Source organism: Arachis hypogaea, chromosome 17, assembly GCF_003086295.3.
Source record: "Arachis hypogaea cultivar Tifrunner chromosome 17, arahy.Tifrunner.gnm2.J5K5, whole genome shotgun sequence".
NCBI classification, from domain to species: domain Eukaryota; kingdom Viridiplantae; phylum Streptophyta; class Magnoliopsida; order Fabales; family Fabaceae; genus Arachis; species Arachis hypogaea.
In genome coordinates, this window is record NC_092052.1 from 75,562,879 (window position 1) to 75,567,464 (window position 4,586).

The 4,586-nt window shown below is 40.9% G+C and overlaps 1 non-coding gene across 1 annotated transcript; it reads left to right on the forward strand.

Annotated features, from left to right (window-relative positions):
* Positions 1-4,018: 4,018 nt before the first annotated feature.
* LOC112768053 (small nucleolar RNA R71) lies at positions 4,019-4,126 on the forward strand. Its single transcript, XR_003185492.1, has one exon. It is a non-coding gene; the product is annotated as a small nucleolar RNA R71 (small nucleolar RNA).
* Positions 4,127-4,586: the final 460 nt, after the last annotated feature.

Sequence of the window (4,586 nt, forward strand, 5' to 3'; positions counted from 1 at the left end):
AAAACACACAAAATCATAGTAAAGTCCAGAAATGTGAATTTAACACAAAATCTATTAAAAACATCCCTAAAAGTAACTAGATCCTACTAAAAATATACTAAAAACAATGTCAAAAAGCGTATAAATTATCCGCTCATCACAACACCAAACTTAAATTGTTGCTTGTCCCCAAGCAACTGAAAATCAAAATAGGATAAAAAGAATAGAACATACTATAAATTCCAAACTATCAATGAAACATAGCTTCAATCATATGAGCGGGACTTATAGCTTTTTGCCTCTTGAATAGTTTTGGCATCTCACTTTATCCATTGAGGTTCAGAATGATTGGCATCTATAGGAACTCAGAGTTCAGATAGTGTTATTGATTCTCCTAGTTCAGTATGATGATTCTTGAACACAGCTATTTTATGAGTCTTGGCCGTGGCCCTAAGCACTTTGTTTTCCAGTATTACCACCGGATACATAAATGCCACAGACACATAATCGGGTGAACCTTTTCAGATTGTGACTCAGCTTTGCTAAAGTCCCCAATTAGAGGTGTCCAGGGTTCTTAAGCACACTCTTTTTTTTGCTTTGGACCTTGACTTTAACCGCTCAGTCTCAAGTTTTCACTTGACACCTACACGCCACAAGCACATGGTTAGGGACAGCTTGGTTTAGCCGCTTAGACCAGGATTTTATTCCTTTAGGCCCTCCTATCCACTGATGCTCAAAGCCTTGGGATCCTTTTTATTTGCTCTTGCCTCTTGGTTTTAAGGGTTATTGGCTTTTTGCTCTTGCCTCTTGGTTTTAAGAGCTTTTGGCTTTTTCTGCTTGCTTTTTCTTTCTATTTTTTTTTCGCCTATTTTTTTTTTTTGCAAGCTTTGCTCTTTGCTGCTTTTTCTTGCTTCAAGAATCATTTTTATGATTTTTCAGATTATCAAATAACATGTCTCCTAGTCATCATTCTTTCAAGAGCCAACATATTTAACATTCTTAAACAACAACTTCAAAAGACATATGCACTGTTCAAGCATACATTCAGAAAACAAGAAGCATTATCACCACATCAATATAATTAAACTAAGTTCAAGGATAAATTCAAAACTCATGTACTTCTTGTTCTTTTGAATTAAAACAGTTTTTATTTTAAGAGAGGTGATGGATTCATAGGACATTCATAACTTTAAGACAGAGTTACTAACTACTAATGATCATGTAATGAAGACACAAACATAGATAAGCACATAACATAGAAAATGAAAAACAGAGAAAGTAAGAACAAGGAATGAGTCCACCTTAGTGATGTCCTTGAGCTCTTCTATGTCTCTTCCTTGCCTTGGCTGCTCCTCCTTCATTGCTTTTAGATCTTCTCTGATTTCATGAAGGATGATGGAGTGCTCTTGATGTTCCACCCTTAGTTGCTTCCAATAATTGTGTGGAAGAAAATGTATCCCCTGAGGTATCTCAGGGATCTCTTGATTTGCAGTCAAATGTTCTACCACTGAGCTATAGACCCTTGATGGAAGCTTTTGTCTTCCCTTTCCTCTTTCTAGAGGTTTCTCTGGCCTTAGGTGCCATCAATGGTTATGGAAAAAAACAAAAAAGCTATGCTTTTACCACACCAAACTTAGAATGTTGCTCGCCCTCGAGCAAAAGAAGAAAGAATAGAAGAAGAAGAGGATATGGAGGAGATGGATGGCTGTGTGTATTCGGCCATATGGGTGGGATTGGGTGGGGAAGAGATGTTGAATTTTTGAAGGTAAGTGGGTGTATGGGTGTGAGTGGTAAATGGAAGACAGAAGGGATGAGTGTTTATTGGGAATAGAGGATGATTGAGAAGAGAGAAGAGAGTGAGTGAAGGTAGGTGGGGATCCTGTGGGGTCCACAGATCCTGAGGTGATCCTGTGAGGTCCACAGATCTTGAGGTGTCAAGGCATTTACATCCCTGCACCAATTTAGGCATGCAAAATGCCCTTGCACACAACTCTGGGCGTTCAGCGCCAGGTTGGTGCCCATTTTGGGCGTTCAACGCCCATTTGCTGCCATTTCTGGCGTTGAACGCCAGAACCATGCTTGTTCTGGGCGTTCAGTGCCAGGATGCTCCCATTCTGGGCGTTCAGCGCCAGAACTATGCTCTGTTCTGGCGTTTGAACGCCAGACAGATGCTCCTCCAGGGCGTGATTTTTCTTCTGCTGTTTTTGATTCCGTTTTTGAATTTTTTGTTTATTTTGTGACTCCACATGATCATGAACCTAAGAAAACATGAAAAACAATAAAAATAATAATTAGATAAACATTGGATTGCCTCCCAACAAGCGCTTCTTTAATGTCAATAGCTTGACAGTGGGCTCTCATGGAGCCTCACAGATGTGCAGAGCTTTGTTGAGACCCTCCAACACCAAACTTAGAGTTTGGATATGGGAGTTCAACACCAAACTTAGAGTTTGGTTGTGGCCTCCCAACACCAAACTTAGAGTTTGACTGTGGGAGCTCTGGTTGACTCTGCTTTGAGAGAAGCTTTTCAAGCTTCCTCTCCATGGTTGCAGAGGGAGATCCTTGAGTTTTGAATACAAGGGAGTTCTCATTCCATTGAAGGAATATTTCACCTCTGTCAACATCAATCACAGCTCTTGCTGTGGCCAGGAAAGGTCTTCCTAGGATGATAGATTCATCCTCTTCCTTTCCAGTATCGAGGACTATGAAATCAGTAGGTATGTAAAGGCCCTCAACCTTTACTAATACATCTTCTACTTGTTCTTGAGCTGTCTGCCATCTCTAGTGAGATTTTAGCAGCTTACACCCCATAGATTCCCAATTTCTCTATTACAGAGAGGGGCATGAGGTTTATTCCTGAACCAAGGTCACACAGAGCCTTAAAGATCATGGTGCCTATGGTACAGGGTATTATGAACTTTCCAGGATCCTGTCTCTTCTGAGGCAATGTCAGTTGATCCAGATCACTTAGTTCATTGATGAACAAGGGAGGTTCAACTTCCCAAGCATCAATGCCAAACAATTTGGCATTCAGCTTCATGATCGCACCAAGAAACTTGGCAGTTTGCTCTTCAGTGACATCCTCATTCTCTTCAGAAGAGGAATACTCATCAGAGCTCATGAAGGGCATAAGGAGGTTCAATGGAATCTCTATGGTCTCTAGATGAGCCTCAGAGTCCTTTGTTTCCCCAGAGGGAAGCTCCTTATTGATCACTGGACGTCCCAGGAGGTCTTCCTCCTTGGGATTCACGTCCTCTCCTCTCCTCTCAGGTTCAGCCATGGCGCTTATGTCAATGGCCTTGCACTCTCCTTTTGGGTTCTCTTCTGTATTGCTTGGGAGAGTACTAGGAGGGATTTCAGTGATCCTTTTACTCAGCTGGCCCACTTGTGCTTCCAGATTTCTACTGGAAGACCTTGTTTCATTCATGAAACTTACAGTGGCCTTAGATAGATCAGAGACTAGATTTGCTAAATTAGAAGCATTTTGTTCAGAGTTCTCTGTCTGTTGCTGAGTTGATGATGGAAAAGGCTTGCTATTGCTAAACCTGTTTCTTCCACCATTATTAAAGCCTTGTTGGGGCCTTTGATCCTTCCATGAGAAATTTGGATGATTTCTCCATGTTGAGTTATAGGTGTTTCCATAAGGTTCACCTAAGTAATTTACCTCTACTATTGCAGGGTTCTCAGGATCATAAGCTTCTTCTTCAGAAGATGCCTCTTGAGTACTGTTGGATGCAGCTTGCATTCCATGCAGACTCTGAGAATTCATATTGACTTGCTGAGTCAATATTTTATTCTGAGCCAATATGGCATTCAGAGTATCAACTTCAAGAACTCCCTTCTTCATAGGCGTCCCATTACTCACAGGATTCCTTTCAGAAGTGTACATGAACTGGTTATTAGCAACCATGTCAATGAGTTCTTGAGCTTCTGCAGGCGTTTTCTTTAGGTGAATGGATCCACCTGCAGAAGTGTCCAGTGACATCTTTGATAGCTCAGATAAACCATCATAGAATATATCCAGGATGGTCCATTCTGAAAGCATGTCAGAAGGACACTTTTTGGTCAACTGTTTGTATCTTTCCCAAGCTTCATAGAGGGATTCACCTTCTTTCTGTCTGAAGGTTTGAACATCAGCTTTAAGCTTGCTCAGCTTTTGAGGAGGAAAGTACTTGGCTAAGAAAGCCGTGACCAGCTTATCCCAAGAGTTCAGGCTGTCTTTGGGTTGAGAATCCAACCATAATCTAGCTCTGTCTCTTACAGCAAAAGGGAAAAGCATGAGCCTGTAGACTTCAGGATCTATTCCATTAGTCTTAACAGTATCACATATCTGCAAGAATTCAGTTAAGAACTGAAAAGGATCTTCAGATGGAAGTCCATGAAACTTGCAGTTCTGCTGCATCAGAGAAACTAATTGAGGTTTTAGCTCAAAGTTGTTTGCTCCAATGGCAGGAATGGAGATGCTTCTTCCATGTAAATTGGAATTAGGTTCAGTAAAGTCACTAAGCATCTTCCTTACATTATTATTATTTTCGGCTGCCATCTCCTCTGCCTGTTCGAAAATTTCTGAAAGGTTATCTCTGGATTGTTGTATTTTAGCTTCTCTT